This window comes from Prenolepis imparis, unplaced genomic scaffold, assembly GCF_030444845.1.
Source record: "Prenolepis imparis isolate NDT839.2.m4 unplaced genomic scaffold, iyPreImpa1.0 SCAF_3, whole genome shotgun sequence".
Taxonomy (NCBI): domain Eukaryota; kingdom Metazoa; phylum Arthropoda; class Insecta; order Hymenoptera; family Formicidae; genus Prenolepis; species Prenolepis imparis.
This window is the reverse complement of record NW_028141161.1, coordinates 13,808,046-13,834,510: the sequence shown is the minus strand read 5'-3', so window position 1 is coordinate 13,834,510 and position 26,465 is coordinate 13,808,046. Positions and strand designations below refer to the sequence as shown.

Genomic DNA, 26,465 nt, shown 5'->3' with positions numbered 1-26,465 from the left:
TTGTTCTCGCGGCCACCGGAAAGTGCGGTCGCCGATTGATTGGAAACTCGTCCCACAATCGTGCGACCGTTTTCTTTATTGGTTCCCGAATAACGTTCGTGCATGTGAAAACATTTGCACACACTCCGGCACACTGCTTTCGCATCGCGGCACAAAAGAAAGGGGCATGTTTGTCCGCGCTCCGGAACGCTTTCTCTATCCACCGGTAGAAATGAAACGCAAATAAGGAGGGAAAGATGATGTTCTTCCGGCGAGCACGGCGGGATAAGAATCTCGGTTCGCTACGCTGGATTTCCAAATGTTTGGAACTCATTAAGACGTTTATGATTCCGGCCGTATATCCCCCGGACGCGATGTTTTAACGTTTTAAAGACGCCCCATGACGAGGATTTACGAATCTTACGCGGATATAATAAATCGCTCTGTTATTTTTGGCAAGATACACGGGGATACCGGGAACCGCTCGACAACGAATGGGTCAAGATTACGAAATTTTGTAATTAAACGTGGCGCGAGGATAGGTGGATGAAGTCTCCAGAACGGACGTTATTTCTGAGCTTAAGTACCTGAAACTTTGTCACTTAAGAACTTTCGACTGTTATCAAGATCAGCCGTGGTTACTGGTTCGCACATACCTCCGGTGAGAGCTGTCACTTTTAATTACTACTCGTAAAATTTATATCGAGACGATATCTGGCACCTATGCCGAAACTACATCGAATCGCTAATATCGCTCTGTAGCGATTTTCTATATTTTCCACGATAATATCCTCGATTAATAACAATTTCGTTGCTTCTCGATAAAATCATTTAATTTTTGCTTGCTAATCAATAATAATTAAAAGGGTATTTACGATAACGATAATAACCGAGGAGGAATATATCGAGAATATATCTTTTTAGAAATAGAGTTCGCATTCTTAAAAAGCATATTTTTATTAGGAGAAAATTATATGCGTGTAAAGTACCAAAATAGAAGAGTAAAAGACGTAGGAGAGTAAAAATTTTCCAGTAGAAACGTACGTTGATTATTTCTGCACCAGCAGTAATATTGCACGCTTGTTAATACTAAAATTTTCCCAAAATAAACTTGATTAATTTTTTTGATTTATTACGCGCTGTCGAGTTTAGATTGAATTTTATGTTAGGTAACTTTTCTTATAATGTTTCACCCAACGACGTAAATCTTAAAAATACCGGCCAAGATGAGAGATAGTCGAGAGAAGAAACGCGGCGTGAGCAAACACTGATTTTCACTGCGCGCACGAGGCCGAAATTCCTCTATTCCGCTGGATATTATCACCTCCGAGACTATCCGCGCTCCGGATGTGCTCCCCGTGCCTTTGCGGCGAGCCGTTGAGGCGTGCGCGTCATTCCTCAACGAAGCAGAGAGCCGGTGACGTCGACAGACTTGCACGAGCAATCTCTACCAATCTTGGGTACGAAATCTGATTACGCGCCACTTCGCCCGCTTGTAAACTGGATACGTAAAATTAATTATCAGAAGGAAGAGCGGGAGAGATGGAAGAGAGGGAGAGGGAGAGAGACGACGACGACGACGACGACGACGATGACGATGACGACACGACGAAGGATAGCGGTGAGAAAGCGAGATAGCGAGGGATGGGGCCGCATCCCCTCGCGATGAGGAGCCGTTTCCTCGGTGGAACGAGGGGTACCTCGCGTAGCGTCGAGAGGGTAGGAGAGAGTGGAAATTATACCGAATAGAGATGCTGGATGGCTGACTGGTTGTAATGTCTTACTACATCGGCGCGGCAAGTCCCGGATTCCGGCGACGCTTTTAGACTAATGACGCAAACACGCAAACACAGGCGGAGCGCGATCCACAAAATTGCCGATTCGCGGCGCGGAGCAGTCAGCCGCGTCTGTTTCCCGGATGCTCGACGAAGTTACGACGGTCGATTTACCCTTCTGCGTTTTCGCCGACAACGCGGCGCTATTACTATACTAAACCGAATACATCAACGTGCTAGAAAAGAAGAAATTATTGTTACGAATTTATATATTACGATTTTTTTTTCACTCGTCGTTTCTCTCAATGAATTTATCCACTGTATATTTATACAATTTATTTAACGCAAGCGCCACGAAATCGATGGCGTACGTTTCATAATATTCGACAAATGTTTCGAGTGTTGTGCTATTTTGGCCACTTGATCTCGACACGAATACTTCCTTTCAGTTTAACTTGTCGTTCGTCGAAAAAGCGACAAACAATTAACCGCGTTCTAACAGCGCAATTGCCGATAATCCGTGTGTAAATCCAATTTCAATCAAACGCAGTTAACTTGATATGAGAATTGTGCTTTTCGATAAAAAAAAGATATTTACTGAAATTACCATCGTGTTGATGTTCCAATGAAAATACATACGCGGGAATCGTGACGAGATTATGTTTATCATGCAAATGAATATCTCGAATTCAATTTGGAGCAAGCAATTTTAATAAGCGAAATCAAAGCTCTCTCCTCTACTATCACTCTATGTTTTCGTATTTATGGTGCCCTTAATTTTTATAGAAACTAATTTTTTCAGCTAATAATATCAGTTTAATATATTTAAATAAACTGTATTTTTTACAGCATATTATCATCACAGAAAATGAGTGTAAAACAATGTTAAATACTCTTTTAAAATAGAAAGAAACTTTTTTCAGCAATTAATTTCATTAGTGATATCTAATAACATGAACTATTAAAACTGTTGCTCGTTTGTCCAATCTATCACGGTTGATTGAAATAATAATAATTATAATATTCAATAATAACGTAATAATAATAGAGTTATTATTATATCACTCACGTCGTTCCTCGCGATGTAATAATATACATATCGCCAATAAAAATGACAAGTTTAATATATCAGGCGAATTACTTTTCGATTGTTTCGATACACTCTCTCTCTCTCTAATCCGCTAACGCGCTCGTTTATATAATCGCACTTAAAAGTTTAACCTTAAAACAGGACGTTATCTGTTACGTCGAGTAGTATACATCGTTTACGGGCGAACGCTACTGGTGCCAATATAATACCGGAGATCATCCCTTCGACCCCTCTTCTCTCCCAGGGCGCGTAATCTAAAATTCGTTCGTGGCACAATTTCAACATCGAACCGCGATCGATATTAAAGTCCATTAAACTGGTAACCCGCGCGCTAACGGTTCCCAACCGCCGCCGCGCGTCTGACCTGTGCGAGGTTGACCTACTGCGCCGGCGGTATTAAGTAGTAATCTCCAGGCATGATCGGACCGCGCGATGAAAGCGAGAGGAAAAAATCCGCCGCTAAAGTGACCGGACATGCCGCGCGCTCCGTCGAAGCCACAATCTTCGAAAATATGTTGAATATCTTCTGATATATATTTTTTTTCTGTTCCCGCATAATTCGCACATATACGTGACGCGGTTATTTAATTTCTCGGCAACGAGGAAAAATGAAAAAAAGCGGTCGGAAACGATTTACGATGCACGTTCGCCAATGGTTGGAGGAAATGTCGCGTTAACGCTCACCAGACACTCAATCGGAACGATTCGAGCACAAGAAGGGGAATTGAAAGAGAGAGAGAGAGATAGAAGTGAAAGGACCGTCCCGCGATAATTCCGCCGGCGGCGTGCTGCGATAGATTTTTACGAGGTCGTCGCGGGTTATAACTCACCTCGTTTGCGGGCGGCTCTTTGAATCCATTATCCCGGCGGCCGTAATAAATTTGGAAATTCTGTTAAATCCGCTTCTCGTACGCCGCGCGCTAACGTTTTCCAATCTCGACGTCTGACCGCGAAGCGAACGAACAGCAGCAGCAGCGGGCTGTTTTACGGAACTGTCGGCCGAGCGGCGGCATTAAGTGGTAATCTCCAGGTATGAGAGCGGGAAGGACTGTAAAAAGCGAATTAAAAGAGCGGCGGTGTGTCCGCGCGACCGCCGCACCATCACCACCCCGGTTCCGCCAATCACTTTAAAAGGATCGGCCATTTCGCACGCGGCCGCGACGTAACGATCGTTACGCCTGTTAAAGCAATATCGAGGGGGCGATTCGCTTTTACCTTTCGCCGGACATCGGGCCGAGTTCGTTCAGACGATCGCGATGAATAATTGGGAACTTTTCCGTCGGCCGAGCCGGGCTCTTATTAATCGGCTTTCCGATATAAAGAGAAACGCGGAACTGCGCGATGTTTCCCGAAAAAAAAGGAGAGAGAGAAAGAAGGAGGCAAAAAGAGGAAATCCAATTACAGCGCCAGTATAATTATAAATTCCCAACTCGTACCGCGCGGAATTATTCGTTCGAGGGACACGGCCGGCAAAGAGAGAGAGAGAGAGAGAGAGCGAGCAAGGGAAGAAAAAAGGGAAGAAAACGGCAGTTTCGTTGAAAAATTAACCGCTCTTCGCTCTCTCCCTCGTATCGCTCGTTGCCCCATCCTTCTTCACCGGAAGAACAAATAATTCGACCACTGTGGTCCGCGTAAGTCATTGATGACGCGCATCGCTCTTTTCACGGCCCTCCGCTTTTTCTTCCTCTTTTTTCCTACTCTTTGCCTCTCGATGCTCGCTATCGCCTTTTTTTGCGAGGTTTGCACACAAAAAGCTTCCGAAAAATATGTCAGTTCGAACAAAATCCGGTTTGACGACGCGCGCGAAAAGTGGCGAACCTCGAAAAAGATGAGAGAAGTTTGTAGATAGGACACTCTTGAAGATTCGAGAGAACAAAAAAGAAGGGTGGATAAGTGAGGTGTTAGATCGTGAAATCCTTGTGATCGGTAAAGAACGGAAGTCCGAGCGTAGGAAGGACAAATAAACAGCAGTTTTCCCCTCGTAACCGACTATAAGCACTGTCACAAGCAAAAGATTCCTTTACTAGATGTCATTTGCTCCCTCTTATTGTGGCTGATATCGTCTGATATCGTCCCCCTATTCACGATCAGTTATCATCGCAAACTAACGACTTATAACACCAACCGGCTCTTTTCTACTCTCCTCATTTTTTCCTTTTTCCCTCCTTTTACGTTTTACTTTATTCTCTCCTTTCACAACAAGTCTCGCTCTCGGGTTCTTTTTATCGACTCGTTAAGGATACGACTCTTTATGAAGTAATCGGAATTGTATCGAATCGTAGAGTGGCGAAATTGCCAATCTTCGGGAATATAGACGCCCGAACAACAAACACAACAATAACCGCCGTGGTCATCTTCCTTTATCGCATAGAGTTGTAATATAAACGATATAATTTTTTGACAAATATTCTCGGACGTTGACGCGAATCGAATTTTGCCGAAAAAAAAAGAAAAAAAATACGAAGAGACACGAAATGAGAAATATTTTTAATGAAGAAATTTATATTATTTGAAACTTTAGATATATTAGTTTTTATAAGAGACATAAATTTCTTACGTTAAAATCACAATATACATTAATATAATACTTGTAATAACTACAAATTTGAATATACTATGAATTTCTTTTTATAACGTGAGCTTGGATTTTATGTTTTACATTTTCCACGGATATTTTATATCGAGGACGATATTTTAACCGCCGGCCGTCCAGAAGATCGATCTCCACGAGACACGCATTCGAGCTATTCTTGGCGAAATACATATTTGCTCGAATACAGTTGCGAAATCCATAGCCGAACGAATCTTATCGTCGGCGTTGTTATAACTGTGATACCCCATGAAATACGTTGCGATCACTTGATACGTTGCTGGAACTGACGCGCGTGATGCTTCTTGAAAGCGTTTCTCCGATATAGCCGGACAAGAAAGTCCTCCTTTTTCTATACTGGACGCAGTATAAATCGCGGTGAGAAAACAATGGCAACACGATTTTCATGAATAATAAAAAGGACGAAGTGCTCGAGAGTGCAGAGTCCCCCTAAGTTGATCCACCTATCGTTTTCCGGAGAGAGGACGCAATGTTTTTTCATTCTTCTAAAAAATATGTTGACCTCGAATCTTCCTTTCTTTCACGTCGCAAAAGCGGCTTTTCGGCAGTTTCATTTCCTTTGTGAGATTGATCGCATAGGACCGACATGAAAAGAGATAGATATCATCTCTTTATCTTTCTCTCTCTCTCTCTCTCTCTCTCTCTCTCTCTCTTCCTCTGTGATATAATTCTGCTAAGTTCAGATTTCGATGCGATATACACACATTTATCCGTGTCAATAAAAGCACGACAGTTCGATCTTTTCTCGCATATTTATTACATCGAAAATTAAGCCAGTCAAAATTATATCGACCTCCATTCGTATAAGAGTAAAATACACATATTGCGATCGTGTTCATCTTCATATTTTCTATAATCTCTCCAATCTTAATGTAAAAAATAATTCGCATGCACAAAATCGTCTCTACCGAAGGGGATCTGTAATAACGCGAACCTCAGCGAAAGCCACCGGCTTTACGGAGGGTATTTACTTCCTCTGACTTGAACTCGCTAATAGTTTTCCGATCGATCTCGTCGGTTCGAAAATGAAGGGGTCATTAAAGAGCTTCTGAACTATTTTCCCAAGCTCGCAGCTTTTGCACCGCGTCCGTTGCAAATTCCTCCCGAAAGCTCCCGATCGGAAGATTGCCTTATGACCGATAAAGTGAAACTGCCAACGAACAGGCTTTATTAAATCGATACCTTAACGAATCCCGCGATTCGGCAAAATTAATTTCTTTCGGTCTAAAAATATATTTATTTAGATAAAACGAGATACGCTTCTGTCTCTCATACATTATAATATTTCACTTGATTATATATTAATATTTTTAACTATCTTTGCGAATCCAAGAAATACATATTTAAAATATTTAAAAATTATAAGAAATATTTAAAATATTTAAAAAATATTTAAAATATTTAAATTCATGCTTAACGAATGAATATCGGAAAATAGCGTTCTTACTCTCGCAATTCCACTCTTAATCACGATTGTTATTTTGCACTTTGTTGGTCCGTCGTCTTTTACATATTTTACCAGACCGCCTTCTTTTCGACTTTCTTGTTCTCACAACCAGATTCCCCTATCTCTTCTCATTCGTTGACGCGTCTCAGACATTAGCTGGCTTTCTCCGGCATACTCCTCCCTTCTCGGCTTGTTCTTTCCCTCACGCCAGCCTTCCATCGTGCCCAAGCTCCGAGCGAGCTTTTGTTGAGCTTTTGATGGAGAGATTCCGCGCTTTGCCATGCTTGTCTGAAGCTTCTTCTTTGTCCTTTATTTTTCCCTGTTGCTCGGGGCTCCCGATAGCGACGTCCTGGTCCCAATTTTTCACGATAGAAAGATTCCCACGAGCTACTCAGCACATTCAGTGAAGAAAATATCTAGCAGGAATAATTTCGATAATAACGCCAAAGTGGAGACGTGTGAAGACGATTTGAGGATGATATCGACGTTTCTGAGATTTTCTTCCTCGCATTGTTCGGCAATATCGTTTTATCCCCCTCCTTAATCGGTACACGTATCAACTCGACAGATTCGAATTATAGTTATCCGTTTCCGATATCTATCGAGAGCGCGATTAAAACTGTGAAATGACCTACAAACCGCAAATGCGCATAAATGAATCATAGAGTCATATATTATACAAATGTTTTTTTTTATTTTACTTTATTAATGCGCGAAAGCAGTTATCTTTGCAAATTTAAAGTACCGTCTCACATATGACATGCAGTTATAAAATGATTAAAAGAGAATATATATCATTTATATGTGGAATTATTTTAAGCCAGAATATCTTACAGGAATCCAATCTCGAAGTCTGACAATGTGCAAGCGTATATGCATCATTAAATGAGACACTGCATCTCTCTATTCGCGTATTTCCATACCTCTTCCGCACAAAAATCCTCTTATTTAATTCATTTTTTTATCAAGAAAAAATTATACGACGGATTGAATCAGTTGAATGCGTTACGAGACGAAACGTTTTGTTGTGTTACAAAAGTACTGCCGACTTTACTTTAATCTTTAATGTAATATTAAACGACAAAAGATGTACAAGTTTTGAAGCATAATCAAAGAATAGTCCCTTTTGCTTCTTCATGCAGAAAAAAAATAGTAAATATCATTTACTTTGCCGCGTGAGAACGTCGATTTTTTAGACAACAACTCTCTCTTTATGTGCGAATTTGTGATTTACCAGTCGCACAGTCGCACGATGGCAAAAGATATCCGTATTATTTTGCATTATAGTATCTATTGACCGAAGAAGTTCTCTTCACCAACGACGCTCTCGCCGCAACATAACGACGCACTCGACCTCTATTTTGGCGCATCTTCAAGTATTGCGGTATAGATTTTTTTCTTGGCCAAAAAAAAAAACCAATTCTATCGCAGAGCTCGTTTTGCTTATTTTATTTCTCCAACGAGGTTTTATTTCTTCAGTGACCACTAATCTTTTTTTTATTAAGTTTGTATTGTCGTTAAAAGTCGCAAAAAATATTAAATGTTAAAATAAATACAAAAAAACTTGTTTATTTAAAGCAACATAAAATCCAAGTTATAATTAAAATATTTAACGAAAAGAGAGAGAGAGAGAGCGATTGAATTTTCTAGACACAAGAATAAAATTAATTTATTTTATAAAAGTCATTTTTCATTAAAGCGGCTCTTACAATTCGTGTATTTATTATATTCTTGTTAAATCCTTCATATCATCCGTGGCGAAAAAAAATTACTGTCAAACGGATGTTCGAGGGTGTCCGACAACGAGAGAACGTGTCGAGGGTGAAAAATAAAAGCATTTGCGCAAGCAGCGAGCCGGGTCATGAATTACTTAAGAATACGAGTTCACCGTTGGATCCGCGAATTTATAACCGCGGCCCTTGCACAAGTGGCCGCGCAACGTTACTCGTACCCGTGTGCCCGCCCGTTGAATTGTTTTAATAAAGCTGGTAAACATATTTTATTCCTTGTAACGCCGTTTGCGTCTCGTAAAAAGGTTAAGCTCCTCGCGTCGACTCGGACGCCGACAAAGAATTGTCCTTATCTCGAGAGGGAAATGCACACGAAAAATGTAGTGCAATAGTAAATGATGTCTCGCGACAAGTTTATCCAATTTTATAAACAACTAAATATCCCCCCCCCCCCTTATAGCTTTCAATAATATCGATAAATGTGGAGAAATGTCCTTTTTTTCTTATTTTTCTATTATTTAATTTATTACCGTGAAAATGTTATCAAATATGATGCAAAAAAAATTATATAAATTTCCGATAATCATCCTTTTAAATGACATTTACGTCTTTTACACCGAAATTATTTTAACGATAACAGGCTGTGACATATATATGATATGATTTTCTTCACATCTTTTAATTTTAACACATCTTCAATCGATTTAATTTAGTTATTACTATTTTTTTTTTCTTTAATAGTCGCGAAAAAAACTTCTGTGGCGTCATTCTTTTTTGTTATCGTCACTTTGTCCGATCTTAGAAAAAAGTTTAAAAAAATGATTACCAAAAAAGTGATTAAAAACAGCATTATAATATAATCAACATATAGGAGAGATATAATGCTTTGTATACGACATTATATCGTATGAAGCAACTGACTACACTATCAACGTACCACGTCGAGTCTGACAAAGGCTGTCTGTCGTCCAGTTGCCTCCTGGGGCCGGAAAAGCTATCATCTGCAAATTTCATTAACACCTATCGAGATAACGTTGTCTATAATTCTGTGGCCGAATTGCAGAATTCACGCTAAATTGCACACGCCGTCGCGTCACGCCAGATATTGTGCAAGCATTATTAGAAACAATTACAAAAAAGCTGTCAGTGACGAAATTATCGATGATATTTTCATACTAAATATATTTCAGGCACACGAAAGTTTATCCGATGGTATCGATATATTCTGTAGATTTCAATCCGTTTCATTCTTTTTATAACGTAACGTTTTATTAACTCTCTCAGCAGCTTAGTGAACGGATTTTATCATTGATTTTCGCCCGAATTCCATGGAATCACGCAGTGATAAATTAATTCCGTGAAATCGCGAGAAAAACGTAATGGTCATAAAAAGCATGATTGAACGTCGATGATATCGCATATAAATGTTATGCATGTTACGATTTGTAGATAAATGTAACGATGAAGCAAAGAACAAAAAAAAGGAATAAATATAATTTTTCATTTACGTCTCATTTTTTTGCGCGCGATAAAATCCAAAATTCTACGAGATGTAAAAAAAAAAAATAATTTGCAGAAATGCATCGCATTATAGGTAAACACGCGTGTACCGCACACGTGCGTGTCAATCGTCGATTTCGTAGATAGCAACCAACACTTGATGCTGATGATTCTGAACGGACCGCGCGGCTAGACCGTCAATGACTCTTCATTTTCATGATGCGGCTATAACGCAGTCTGTGAGCGACATACGCCGTTCCCGTAGATTTAAGTAATCGGTATATACATATACCTACCCCGGGATGCGGGGAAAATTCGACTCTCCACATTCATACCGCGGCGCGTATATACGCTACGTCGACCTTTCGGCCCGTTCGAAGTTTAATTCACCGCGAAATACCGGACGTCCATTAGCCGGCGAGTCTGCTTTAACCGAATCCGCCCAAACTCTACTCACGCGCGCACCACGTTCACGCATACCTATCATACGGCTATGTATGTACGTTTTTTGTATGTGTACACGCTCATGTACGTTTATCACGCTAACCTACAAATTCGCGGCATTGACTAACGATCCCGAGCGTTTTCTATAACGCGCAGTTACAAATTAATTCGCTAATGGACTAATGTATGTTTGATGTTCAGAAATTTTCATCTAGATCCTTTATTCTCATTGATGGGTTGGGCTTATCGAGTCAGCGGTAATGTGTGCATACGAAGCACGAATCTATTTACAATGAGTTTCTAAAATTACCATTAGCCTGTCAGAAAATTCTTTGCCGTTTCGTCATGAACTGCTATTTACGTTCGAAATATCCCGCTTGCAGAAGTGTTAATTTCCAAATTATAATAGTGTGAATGACTAAAAATTTAACGATATTTATAAACTATAAACTTCTCGTGTACAGTGAATAAATTACATCGTTTCCTATTATATTCTATATTGAAACGCATATTATCTTTTTAGAATTTTAATTCGAAATTCATCAAGATATTTAACATGTATATTATAATTTATAATAAATTACAACACATAATTATGTTCGATATTTTCTCTAAAAAAATTGGCTCCAAAGTAAAAAAAAATCTATCACAACTCTTGCAATACCATATGCATATCGTTCTCTATTTTTAATAAAGAAACGTTGTAATAATTGTAAGTACACGACTCGCTCATTAAATTTCAACGTAATAACACGAAAATGCCATTGTTGACGATGAGAATTGGGCAATAATGCGAGAAGCAAGGTCGTCGCTATTTGGCGCGTCTTCTCGGCTTGATGATCAAACGACCGGCAACAAAGTTTGCTACGTATAAACAACACAAAGGCCTATTGAACTCCGCGAGGCAGGGGGCATTAGAGACAGCGGAACGTTTCCTCCTTGCAATTAGCTGGCTAATTGCCCGCCGTTGTGATACGGTAAGCGCATTACAACGGAGCTGCGCATCGGATGACTCTGACGTTATGTCGGCGATGCATCTTCGATCTGCCGGGTGTCGTCTGTTGGCGGTGCATTCAGCGGTCCGCGCATCTCGACCTGAATACACCGGCCTCACGTAATACACGGAGCAGCCCCATGTTGCGTTCCCTAATTACCGTCGTAGCCGAGCGAAGTCGGCCCATGATGAAATTATCGGCTTGTAAGCATGTCCGCTTCCCTTCTCTATCGCTTTCTCTCCCCCTCTTCCCCTTGTTGAAATTGTTTGCGCATTACAATTCATCTTCAATGAAATTACGAAACAAGACAACCCGACAATCTGCATGGCGGTCGAGAAAAATATCTCAATTTATATAATTATTGTACTTTTCGGTATTTACAATAATTCACAGTTCTAAAAGTATCAAAAATCGATATCGAACATTACTTTTGAAATATTTTGGGGAATATCTCGTTGCTATTTGTGTGATTAAATATTTATGTATTATAAATATTTATAATGTAATATATTAAACATAATTTATTCATTTTGTGTTGCATTTCCGGAAAATGCTTATCTATTTTGAAATATTGACAGTATGATTTATGAAACCAGTAATTATTAAAGCATGAATCAGAATGGAGAGAGATTTAAAAGTCACTCCTTTGCATTCAACAATTTGTTATCAAAACAATTGAAATAATGTAAACATAGTTGGAGTAAGGATAATTTTATTTACTAGGACAGTCGGTTTGCTTTTCTCTTCTCAAAAAGCATCATACTTGCAATTTTTATCGCCATCATCCCACTATGTAGGTTGAATAAGAAAAATCCCGTAGGTATTAAAAAATAAACGCATCCGCCGTTTTCGATACCTATTTAGAAGCCGTGGGGAAATCATACAACGAAAGTTTCCGCACCTCACTTTTTCCGTGAAATTATGGAATATCGGCATACGAGGTTTTGCACTTTAACTACCAATGTAGCAACGCTGCCGCTCCATTTATTTTACCATCGATAACGTCGATTCGCCACCATTTGCTACTTTTACATCGAAACCGTATTATTGTGACAGGTTTTGCTGCCTTTCCAATAGTTATGACAAACGGTTTAATACACAAAATTCGATGCAGCAGTTTTAAATGAGTCGTAGTAATAGCTGTCCGCAATTAAATGAGAGACGTCATTCAGCTTTATTTTGCGAATTATTTCTATAGTCAAAACACGCTCTCTTTCAGAATTGCAATTTTACACGAAACTATGATTATATTATGGAATGTGAAATTGTTAGACTGTAATAAACTTCCAAACAAACATTATAATTTATAATTTAATCAAATATATTTTTGTTATAAATAACCTCAAGTACGATTATTTATGTCTTATAACCAAGCAAAGAAAACAGGAATATACCGATGTAAAATAAAGATTCATTTATATACGAAAATTCGCGAATAGGCAAAAGAATGTAGAACAGTAATGACTTAGTTTCTCTCTATTTGCACACCCACTGTAGAACAGTATATTCTATAATAATCTATTTTCAAGGGAATAAAGAATGCAAGATATTCCAAAATAAAATTAGCTCCAAACAAGATAATTATATACAAACCAAAAACGTTTAAAGAATCTTTTTTAGCACTTTTTTAAATTTATTCTAGTGGTGAAATAAAATTGTTGAAACTGAAATGTCGTTTATTAAAGTAGCGAAGAATTCTGCCCTGTTAACAATATTAGATGTGGACATTAAATGTAGACATAAGCGTAGCATTTCATGTAATTTATTGTTTAAAATACTGAAGGGCACGTTCACCCTCAGAGAGTTGAATGGGATTAAAATGAAATATTTGGGATATACGTTGGCTGCTCATTAAGCTTACCCTGAAAAAAGAAGGGGAACACTTGTGACGGGGGCTTATCCCTAAGAGTCCATTTCATGTCGCGAAACATAATCGCCGTAATCCAAGATGGCGTAAACAGTAATTATTCCTTTGAAAAGGACTCGCATCCCTCATAATCCTCTCTCTTGTGACCCTCACTCGGATCTCATAATTCCACCAGAAGATCATAGTATCTATGATTATAGTTCTACAAAATGCTGACGGTAAATCTCTTAATTAATCGACGAATAAATGTTGTATAGAAGTATTGTGTATGTATATTTAATCCTAGAATGCCATTTCTATTTTCCGTCAGATAAATACGCGAATATTCAGAATATATTGTGTTATCTTTGCATTGAAATAAAAAGCTGCGTGTTAAAAGATTTAATATTCCTCGCAATTGCAAAAAAATTATGAAACTTATTCCTTAAAATCTATATCTATGAAATCTATCTAAAACCTATTTCGACTATTCAATTATTCAAGAGATTATAAGGTTTGCGATATTTCAAAATAAGAGCGGCAGTATAAGCGATAAATATAAAACAGTCGTCATAAGGGATTAAGAAGATTACGAAGATGAGACATTTGTTCTTTCGCACCAAATGGCGCAATGATCATACGAAGTTCAAATTTTTCGATCGGACTCATTTTCGCCTTCTTCTCTACCCGACAAAACGATCTCACTATACATCTCTCTTCGAGTCATCTTTCGATACAGGAGATATTCTCAGATTTCGCTTCATCCATCTCGCCAAGTTGCAAAGCTGACGGTATTAATCACGAGATCAAACGACGATTTAGGAAGACTTTCTTCGGTGCCTCTCGAAACTCCTCACTCCGCCGTTCAAGGTGAATTTGGCTTTAAAGCTTAATCCCTTAAGAGCCGCCGCTGGAAACCAACCTACTCGATGCTAGGTCCTGTTAAGGCGGGCCGACTCGTTGAGAGGGTGGCTCGGATATTACGAACCTACCCCGTCTACCCCGTTCACCCTCTGTATCCTTTTACACCACCTGCCGCCAGCATCGGAACATTAGTGCAACTTCAGGAGACAAGCTTTTATATTCCGGTAATGTAGCCGGCGCCGGTTGGGTTATTCGTTTAATGAAGTTAACTAGCGTGACGCTCGACGTACTTGTTGGCGAAACGATTACACTCCGCGCGCGCGCGTGAGTGAACTTGGAACGTTTTCTCTAATCGTGCCCGAGAAAAATAAACGCGCCGAGATGGAGGGAAAGAGACTAGACATCATTCGCGGAATCTCATTAAATCGCGACATACGCGCTTGTACGTTTGACGCGTTCTTCGTTGCTACCGAGAGGCGCTTGTTGTAGTTCTTAATCCCCGAGTTCACCACGTACTTTTATCCAACTCTCGCTCTTTCTCTACAAAGTCAAATAAAAGACATTTCGAAACGTAGAATAGGGACGGAGAGATAATCCGAGAGTGAATTTTTACAGCGAGTAATTGCTGAGGCGAAATCGTATGGAAAATGTATATCATTTTTTTTCATCACTTATAAAATCTCTCACGATGCCTTTATATAGATATTACATTAATAATGTAAAAATTATTGTAAAAGAAAATTTTCACGCTCCGTCAGCAAATGAAAACGTTTATCATTTTTTAAAATCACTTTTCAAATTTAATTTTGCCGATTCCGCGACGTTTTCCTTCGCTTCGTTTTGGAACGATTTGCACCGACGCCCTGAACTCGATGGGCTCTTTTTCTGCGACTCAGGGCAATTTCGCATAGATCGATTTCTCTTGAAATGACGTGAGGCCGATATATGAGGGTATATACAAGGCGTCCCGAAAGTTCACCGCAGCAAATTCCTTTTATCGATGAAGTCCTTTCATTAATTTAAAATCAACTTTTTCTTAAAAATTTTGGCATACTCCAAAAATTACATTACAAACGATGCAAAGATAAAGAATTTTGACAAGTGGATGACGAACAATCTTTCTTTTTAATAAATTTTTAATTAGAACTTACTTTAAGAAAATTTTAATTTGAGATGTAGTATTTGCCAAAATATTTATTGTCAAAAATTTTAGCAAATATTACGAGAAGAATTGTAGGTTAATCAAATTGCTGAAGAAAATTTAACTTTCAAGAAGAAAACCTAAAGTACAACTTCTGGAACACCATATATAAACCAACCTCCATATACAGATAGTACACCTGCAGCTGCATCGTATATGCTTGAATTATGAAGGCGCGTTTGCATAAGACTTTTACGGCGAATTTTATCCTACGTAGTTTATTGGCACGTCCCTTATTGGCCGGCCCTCTCACTTGGAACCGACAGCGATTAATTCCTTTTCCCTCCGTAGCCGGATATGAATTTTATTTTAGACGCAATCATTACGGATGCATACCGACTGCATTTGCCGCGGCGCGATGGAAAATCCGCTGAGTCATCCGTTATTCGTGCTACGACCTGGCGCCAACATAATTTAGCGTTACGAGGCATCGAGAAATGTGGACGCAATTACGAAATCGTGAAAGTTAATAGCATTTGATGACTTGGCGAATTGGACGTGTGTTAAACGTTCAATAATTACAGGAATAAACTGCGCGTGTTACTCTACAATCAAATTACAAATATATTCCATCATTATATCATTTCTACAAAAAAACTATTTCTACAAAAAATTATTTATTAATAGATTTTTTTTATTACTTATACAATTATCAAAAAATATGAGTAATATCTAAATCTCTCTCTTTCTTTCTATCAAAGTACCAATCTGAATGTTTTTAAAGATTCGAAGTTGATATTTATAAAAATCGCACACACAATTTTTTTAAATTATATATAATTTAAAAACTGTTAATCGACCAACGCATGTTTTCCGAAAAAAGTCAATTGCCATTCCAGATTGATTACGTGATCTGTAAATTGTACTTCTAAAATTTTAGTTTATCAGATATATGTATGTATAATGTGTCAATCACATATTGCAACTTATTGTTACACTACTTATTTATGTGTTATATTTTGTACTATTAATATTTTCACAATATTTTTTTGTCATTATATATATATAATATTTTTAAAATTCTTTACACGCCAAATATATGGACAACATGAAAGCATTTTAATTGGAACATCCCCATCTCTTTATGTTTCATATAATTATGTTTCACGTAATATCAACTTGCGGCTGCTTTCGATACACGGAAAATATTCCCCATGGTCCGCAACGAAATCGTTTCCATATCTGTATACTGTCTAAATTGAACCACTCGAGAAAACCAGCGAATGAAAATTCCATCATCCGACATCTTGCACGCAAATCTTTGTGACAAGTTCTCTTCCTAACCCATACAACCCTATCGAATCCTATCACTCTGTCACTCTTTCATCCGGCAACTTCTCAAGTGTCTTGGGACATATCAAAGTGCCCCGGGTTACTTTCTCGTATCTCCTCGGGGATGGAAACTTTACAACCAGTCAACATACAAAGATCGCAAGAAGAAAGTCGACCACGGCGAAAGTTCCGAGTGAATTGGCGAAATATTTCGCAGCTGAATATCAGAACTGTCGGAGTCCGATTGCACTCTCGCATTTTCTTCTCTCGCTTTCGAGCGAGATGAAGAGAAGTCCTCGTCGAAATGTCATTTTAGAAACATTGAGATAAGAAATCCACGTATAACAAGCAATCCTAAGAACAAACTTCAAAAAGTATGTCTTACTTTTACTATAACAATAAATCTAAAAATGCATTATCAGTTGCAAATAAAATGCGTTATTTTCATATATCTCTTTAGAAAAAAAATATTTAATACGTAAAATGAAATTGATGAAATGTAAAATTGCTTAGATTATTTTCCTCGTTTCTTTTTGTAAATTCCCTCGAAAGCGACCGGGCTTTCGATTGTTCTGAATCGACTGAAACGTTAGTACTCGAGGATCGCGACATAACGACCTCCGTCCGTCGCAAAGTCTGAGCTGCACGTCCCTGGAGATGACGTCTCCAGATGCTGCACGTGCGTGTCTCGTCTAGATATCCTCGCGACGAGTATTTGCGACTCCGATTACGAAGTCGAAGACGATTCGATTCAACCCGTCGGGAAGGACGGTACGAGAGAGATGGGTGCTATTCTCCTATATCGATTTTCTCCGACACGTATCTGCCCCGAAGCTGCTTTTTCCCTCGAAATATACTGATTATTCGGCGCCAGTAACGTTTTTGTATTACGTCGGAATTACGATATGCTATCTCGCGTCGGAAAGAGAAGGAAACACGAAATTTATTATTTTTCCGCCGTTTTCTCGACATGTTATTTATGTGTCCGGTTTGATTTCCAGAATCTTTTTTAAAGTCGCCAAAGCCTACTTCTTGTTTGGCATATATCGCGCGCTCTTACTTTTGTACAGCACCCCGCGTTTAGACACGAGAGAAATTTATGCGCGACGTACAATGATTCGGCACGCACCCCTCGTTCTTGGATACGCGATCCACGCGTAAGCCGTCGATATTTCAGAGGTTCGAGTGCGCGTCACTTTCGCGGACCTCCCTACGATTCGTGGATTCTCCAAGATCCCGTGAGAAATCGCCGATTTTAGACTATCGTACATCTGGTTATCCTGTAGCGATTTCGTCGTAACGACACCGGCAAATTCATTTCTTCTCCATTCGCTTATTTCTTCTTTTCCGCGAATAGATTGATTCTCGTTTGCTTTAATCTCGATTATCAATTATGTATGAGCCAAATGATAACGCGAAAGAGAGCGTTTTTGGGGGGGCCGTACGAACATTGATCACCTGTTGCTCAATCAAATATACGAAACAGCGCTGTTAAAATTACGATTTATTCCTATTATATTCGTTTTCGCCGCCGGCTGAGGTAGGGCAAATATTTGCCGCCGATGGCAAATGCAATTGCGGCTCGGTGGCGTGTAAATTTTGCGGAAATACACATTACGAAACGCCTCTCTCTCTCTCGTAATAAGGCCGCGAGATTTCCGGGGCGGGAAGAGTCAACAAAATCCTAAAGAAGGGCTTGTGTGTTGCATCATTCGCTTTCGCTAAAACCCCAGTGCTGTCGAGACCTTTCGCACTTCGTTCCTTTCTCGGAAAACAATTTCTTTATCGTCGGCACGTAAGCGTGTCCTCGTAAAACGAGGGTATCAAGAGATCGGTCAGAATCTTTTCCACCGCGTCCAGCCATCCCTATACGAACAAATCCTCGAAAAGGAAAAATAGCGTCTCTCCTTTCTTCCCTCGGAGGTGTATTCTGGAATCTTACGACGGCGACGCAGGAGAGACGTAAAGCCGAAAATAACGATAAAGGGATCTTTTTCGAATGGGCGCGCGGTGAATCTAAAGGGACGGAAATAAAACGGTGCAGCGTTTGAAACCGATCGTTCGTTGACTTCATTGTGTTTTTCACTCGAATGCCGATTTACTAGATCGTACAAAAGTACAAAAGACGAAAACTGAGTGAGTGAGAGCGATAAAGTAAGCGATATTAACGACGAGATTAATAGTTAATATTACATATTCTATATTATTCTTACCTGCGCTTTTGATATTTTAATTACTGAAAAATTGTGCTTATTTATGTGATAAATCGAATCCTACATCGCATTAATCTAATCTTTTTTAATTATTACTATCTTTATCGGACTTTGTCAACAATCAAATACAAAAATATGAAAGAACCTAGGTAATGCACACATACACAATCGAAGAATTGTATGCGTATATTTATCCGTGAATTTTAACATTAAATATTAAATATTAAATATTAAATCTGAGATCGAATATATCACATTGACGTTATTTATCCGTATTTTACAATAACGTTATTTACACGATTAAATCAACTATTTTTTAGGCCAGTGGACCTACCTTTATTGGCCACAATCATTCTGGCTATATCTAGTCAGAAATGTAACTTTAATCTCTATGAGAGATCTCAATGGAAGAGAGAAATTCCTTCCGTTTCCGGCTAATTATCATCGCCGGTGCATGAGCGTAATTTTACGCTCGGATACGATCGTAAGAAATCACGATCGTTTGTCATACATCATTGAATTTAATTTTGCTTTAACTAACATAACGCCGAGTTATCGGTCAAAATGGTTTAATTGATATTTTTCTAATAATATAGATATATATAATTAATAGTAATTAAGAAATTATGCATTAAAATTGTGTTAAGAGAGACAAGTTATATCGTCAAATATATATATAATAATTCTTCGTATGCAATATCGTAATATATATAATAAATAATAAATATATAATGCTTTTATACCAATATTTTGATATCATATTATAGTTATATTTTATACGACATAATATTTTTATATTCTCTTTATTTTATATTTAATGATACTCATAACTTGAAAAAATTTTCGCAATGTTTGATGCTGATTTTATATTGAGAAAAACTGTTAAATTATATTGCCAAGTTGGCCAATTTTTAAAAATGAAAAATAAACAATTTCTCATTCACCGATACGTGTAATAGCTGAGTTGTAGTACACAGCACACATTGATCTGAAAACAAAATATTTAAATTATGTATATGCATATGTGTGTGTCGAATATCTTAAATATCCGAACGTAAACAATACAGTTTAGAAAAAATGTTTTTATTCTGCGTACCTCACAGTTGTCCCGTTGTCGCCCGATGCCTCCCCGGGTCTCCTCCTCCTCTATTGGTCCTTGGTAGCACTCACGACACTCGCGAAAACACTAATAATTAATAATTTACGATTGTCCGACAATTTACGCGGCATTCCCGACACGCAAAACTTTACACGGCACTCCCGACGCGCGACACTTTTTCCGACACGACGCGTGAATCGCACTGTGTATCGCAATGCTACCTGTAACAAATAAAATGCATACATATATTAGAATAATCTTACTATTTCGCAATTATAACATACGCAATATAAATATAAATATGTCAGCTAGAATATTTAATTAGCAAATTTTCACTTTATTAATATTTTTTGACAGAAATCAGCTGATTAAAGCGTTAATTTATTAATTAATTTTTAAAATAATAATGTTAAAAAAATAATATGTTTTAAATAATATGTTATAATACTTTAAACTTGATTAATATTTTTGACAGTTATCAGATGATTTCTATCAAAAAATATTAATCGAAAATAAAGTTTATTATAACATATTATTTACAACATATTACTATTTTAATATTTTTAACTTTTAACTAAGCAAATTAACGCTTTCAATCAACTGAAAATAAAAATATTAATAAAGCGTTAATTTGCTAATTAAATTTTAAAATAATAATATGTTAAAAATATTAAAATAGTAATATGTTGTAAATAATATGTTACATTACCTTATTAATTATTTTATTTATTTATGTATTTTTATTGATACATATTTTATGCTTTAAGAAACGACACTCGAGATGTTTTTTTAAATAAAAAAATTTTTACATTGAGACTTACTTTGCATCGTTTGTAGAATACATAAAGCAAAAATAAAGACAATTTTCTAATATAATTGAAATCCAAGCTACGGATTAAGCCAATTAAGAACTTGAGTGACTCAGTTGCTAATGAGCTCGATATTTAAGTTCTAAGATATTCGCAACTGAACTTCTCGCATATAGATTGTACACGATTCGACTCGGTGCCGCTGCGTATGACTTATGCGAGACTATACTACTGTGTCTCTTGACTATACTACTGTATCGCTCGACCTTACTTAGTGTTAGGTCAGAGCTGCTCTCTTCTTGCCATTGTTTGGCTTTTATTCTTCGTTCGCCTGTATCAATAATGATAAATGCATGCATGCGCATATACACACACGCATTATATTTATTAATATTTATACTTCATTAATATTTTGTGGCAGAAATCAGCTGATTAAAACATTAATATGCTAATTAATTTTTTAAATAATATGTTATAAAAATTAAAATAATAATAATGAAATAATAAATAAAATAATAAATAATAATATGTTTAAAATAATGTTATAAAATATTTTTGATAGTTTTTAGCTGATTTCTGTCAAAAAATATTAATCAAGAATAAGGTATTATAACATATTATTTACAACATGTTACTATTTTAATTTTTTACCACATTATTATTTTAAAATTATTAGCAAATTAACGCTTTAATCAGCTGACTGTGAAAAAATATTAATCAAGTTTAAACAAACTTTATATTATTTTTTAAAAATATCATTCTTTTTAACATGAAATCGAAGAATAACACGCGCGCGCTTGTGTTGTTTAAGTGTAAATAAAAAATGAAGATAATAAGGAGACAAGTATAGATAATTAAATGAATGCAAGTAGTAAAAGGCAAAAATAGACAAACGGAATACAGAAACGTATCCACATTCTACGTTGATTTATTACAGTACGATGTTGGTACGCCTTGACATTTCATTTAAATTAATTTGATTTGTGTCTTGGAAGAAATACAGTATCGATTTCAACAAATCGTCTACCAATTGAGTCATACTAAACATCTAGCACTCACCGTATAATCGGCCTTCCCGCAGCATTCTTCCTGAAATCCTCGATCCTCGATGTCCGCAAATATCGTTTCCATTGTCAGGCCGCTCGATCTTCGTGTCACACACTCGCGAACGCGAAATTAGTACGCAAACTCGCGAACTCGACACTCGTATACAACACTCGCGATGATCTTGTCCGATCTCGGCATTTTCGCGCGCTTTTATACTTGCGACGCGACGCGTAAACACATCCGCCATGTTAGGACGCCGAGTCGCGGGGTTAAAAGTCGCGCACGTTGAAATAATATTGCCGGCGGATTTTCCATGCAATTTATATTTAAATCGACGAAACGTTTTGTTCGAATTGCCGCGCGCAACACGCGCAACTTTGGCATGTTACTTTGACTTTTTAATTCAACGAAATATGCGAAATAATCGACGACAACGAGGGAGACGATGCGATGCGTGCAAACGCGGGACGAAAGATGTGAACGTAGCGACGGATTGATGCGTGACGTCAGCCGCAGCGCGAACTCTGCAAATTTTGAATTATAAGAAAGTTTGAATTAGAGAGTGAGTAAATATGTGATAGCGAATGTCATTAAGAAAAATGATAATAACTAATAATATAAAAATAAACTTACAATATATATTTAGATATTCCGTTATTAAATTATACATATATAAATATATTATAACATATATTTTATATATATATATATATATATATATATATATATACTTATGATATATATTTTACTATTCATGTTATTATTTCATTAATCTCAAATCAATAGCTAAGGAATTATTAGAAAATTGTATCAATTAAAAATTAAAATGGTATAATAATATATTATATTATAATATAATATTATATTATTATATGTATGTATAATCTTTTTGTTCGACTACAAAATAATCAATTAATTATTTTAACACATAGATTTTCTTAAAAATTATTCTAGCATACATATTTTCTTAAAAAATATCAGGATATAATGTATCTCTTCTTCTTATTAGTCTATAAATCTGATTGAATAAATCAACAATAGTCAAATAAATAACAATAGTTGTCACTACGACATCAATCTTAATTATTTTGCAGCTCAACCCAAAAGAAGCGCATATGTGAGCAATCTGAAACATACAGAGCGCTCAATATATTTCCGTCGCCTTTCTGCGAAATTAATCAAGTTAAGAAAGTAGGGTCGGGGTGACTTAATTTTGTCTTATGTCTCGTCTTGGGGTGAAAATCTCTGGAAAGAAAAATTCTTTCTCTCGAGAAATGTCGAGGTCTTACGATCGCATTGCGGCAGACATAAATCCAAATGTAACGATAAAAAAAACTCGATGTGCATCGAGTGAAATATGTTGAATACATTGGAAAAGAATAGAAAAACGAGAAAGAAAGAAAACGGGAGAAATAGAACGCCAGATCATCGTAAAAGAAAATAATAAAAAGGAAAGCGTTCATTTCCGATGATAACTCGTCCACACGCACTCGGTCCATCATATTCACTCTTTTACGCCCGCGTATTTGCATACACAACCAAGTGATGCAGAGAGGCTGAGAAATCGCAAATAAAAGCAGAGAAAACTGAAATGAGAAGACAAAATGCCGTAGGTAGGAAAGGAGGACAAATTCCTACAAAATTGCGATGTCTTCCGAGAAGAAAACGACGTCTTCGTGCCCTCGCCATCGTTCTCCGATCGTACAATAGTCGTCGCGCGACCTCGGACACGAGGAAGGTGGCGGTGGCCGATTCGCCAGGCGGACAATAGCTCCGCCGACGACTTTGTTGTCGTCGCGCGGCACGGTCGACGTCGGGCGCTTGTATTGTTTGTCGTCGCCGGTGGAAAAGCGCACGGTGGAAAGAGGATATAGCGAGAAATGGAGGAGGTGGTGGAAATGGTTGCGGGGGGCCATGCGGAAAGTCTGCAAGCGATTTCTATTGTCGACCGCGAAGCGTTCTCTCGGCCGCCGATATAATTGGCGCAGCCGCGCGCCGGATAACTCGGACGATAACGAGGACAAAGAAACGGCGCTGCGGAAGAAGACAATGAGAGGGGTAGGAAAGGGGAATCCCGAGAAAGTCCTGGGGGTTGTCGAGCATCGGGTCACCGCTCCCTTCGGCCTTTCTGGCGATAATAGCACGCGAATCCCGCGTTAAGTTTGACAGACTCCGCCGAGAAAAAGAGAAAGAGATACGGCTTGTACAATGGCTCTTAAAGTTTCTTAATATATTTATAACTACGACTATGGTAGAGCAAATAGCTGTAACGTTGTCGACCTATTTACGATGGTTTTATTTTTGCACAATATACACGGAAGCCCGGCGATTTCTCGATTGGTTCGTATATCTTCTATTATTTCAGATTTTTTTTAAACGTCAGAAAAATGATGCAATTGAAAGTCTTGTTGTATCAAAGAGGATGAACATCTATAGATAATCAAATTTCCTTCTCTATTCATACTAAAGATAGAATTATAATTTATGAAAGAGTGTCACTAGCATTAATTTTTTAATTAATTAAAATTGTCGAATCAGATCATATTGCACTATATCACTTTTTTAATTATTTTTTATTATTTTAATTATATTTTTGTATAAAAATAATTATCTTCCTAAATAAAAATATAGTTTGCAGAAAATCGGGAAAATTAACTTAACACATTGAATCGACAGTGTCATAAATACGTTCGAAAATCAGGAATATCATTAACCACAAAAGAGCGAGAAACTCATTCGCGCCGTTTTTATCGAATAATTATTGGACGAAAATCTTTGATAAGGGGAATTATAAAGAGAGAGAATAGAAGATAATGGTGAGCGGATAAGAGAAATCCAATAGTTTTTCCTTTATCTGTAATCCATCCGAATATGGATTATTCGAAAAATATTAGCTATTAAAGACGATATTAAAGTTTATAAAAAAGAAAGAAGATAAAGCAAATGGATATAAATATATGTGCCCAATCTTTGAATATATCTTTACGTTAATAAGATTGACTAGCCCATCAACATCCAGATCCAACAGGTTCATTGGTTTAAAATGTATTTGTGAATGAAGGCGAGTAGATCAGAATACGCGAAAGTACTACCGACCACTAACTTCGTCTGCGAGTTCCGATTGCTCTTGTAATTGACGAGACTGTGAAAGATGGACTTTCTAAGAGCCGCCCCGAGGCGTTGGTGGTAATTGCAGTTTGATCGCGCCCTTACTGCAAACTTTCACCCAGTTTGTGGGCCTTGTAATAAGTCTCAAGTTCGCTTTCCAGTAACTTTAACCTCAGACAGCGAAAACTTGTAAAAATTACAGAAGTGTCCTCTTCATAAATTGTAATTCGAACGTTATCCAGTTGCAAAATAGAAACGCTTCCACAAAGTATGAAATTTGAACAATAATTTCTAATTTATTAATGGGACAACATATAATCCAAAATAATCCCGTGTTTAAAAGGAAGTTATAACATTTTTAACGCAAAATAAAAATCTATATAGATGATAAAGAATTAAAAAAAAAGAGTCAGAGTTTTAAAAATATAAAATTTTAAATAAGTGTGTGTATATACTAGAACATAATTGTAGAATATTAATTCCACGATGCATTGCGCATCTTTTTCATTTAATATTTAATTTTACATTCACGCAAAATAAACTCCATGAATAATCACACACGCGGCTGCTCCGAATGAATAACCGGGCGTCGGAAGGTTGGTATTAAATCAACTCGAGAAGATTGTCTTCATCTCTGTCGTATGAGTGCCGTCGAAACGGAAGCAGGACAATCGCGGGAGTTGTTTGGAACTTAGTATGCCGCGTCCCCAACTTAGATTTAACTACGAGTTCACCCCGAGGATTAATGTAGCGCCGTCGTAATTACATGAAGAACGGGAGCGATGTGGGTCGGATCATGTGTATCTCGAAACAGGTCGAATTAATCTTCTTGCCCGCCCCCAAGACTGAACTTTACGTACCACTCACGCATGACTTCCTTTGATGCGCTTCACTCTCTATCGAATATATCTTTTAATTGGATATCGATTAGACGCGCGATGGATGCTTCATATGGTCTGTTAAGGACCACGTAATTAATAAATGTCACATTTTATATTAAGAATATCATTTTTTCTTTCTCAAAATAAAATATTTTTCTCGTACGTTTAGGAGATTTTGACAAACTGCCTATTTTAATTAGTTTGATATGTCTCGTTATTAAGAGAACGAAATTATCACAAACATATTACATATATAATATAATCACATTAAGACGCTCAAGTTATGGAAATAGAAATGAGAATGTGCAAAACATGATAAATTAGTGATATTAAAAATTAAAAATTTTTTGCAACACATTTTCAATTATGCAACATTCAAAACCGCGAGAATACGAAGTGAAAAAATATCACGCGATTCATTTTGATCCTTTTGCCAAATCCTTTTAAAAGACCGCCGCGGTATATTGAATTCCGCGATTTTATTCCGCTGATCACGTCAACGTTCTCGCGCATCTATCCATATCAGCGACTACCTTCCGAGACGAAAGATCTGT

The 26,465-nt window shown here is 37.4% G+C and overlaps 1 protein-coding gene and 1 long non-coding RNA gene across 8 annotated transcripts in view; one reads left to right on the top strand and one right to left on the bottom strand.

Moving 5' to 3' along the window:
- The window catches only part of Lar (tyrosine-protein phosphatase Lar), a 300,655-nt gene that overhangs the window by 236,790 nt on the left and 37,400 nt on the right, over positions 1 to 26,465 (top strand). The window lies entirely within an intron of this gene.
- LOC145933996 (uncharacterized) overlaps positions 1 to 26,465 on the bottom strand; it is a 100,891-nt gene that overhangs the window by 73,291 nt on the left and 1,135 nt on the right. The window contains exons 2-4 of one of the 2 annotated variants that reach the window (XR_014424965.1): positions 21,935 to 22,446; positions 20,064 to 20,287; positions 19,912 to 19,955 (exon numbers count right to left, since the gene is read on the bottom strand). This is a non-coding gene — a long non-coding RNA (uncharacterized LOC145933996). Of the gene's footprint in view, positions 1 to 19,911; positions 19,956 to 20,045; positions 20,288 to 21,934; positions 22,447 to 26,465 lie in introns of those variants that run through there. The other variant, XR_014424966.1, reaches the window with a different exon arrangement.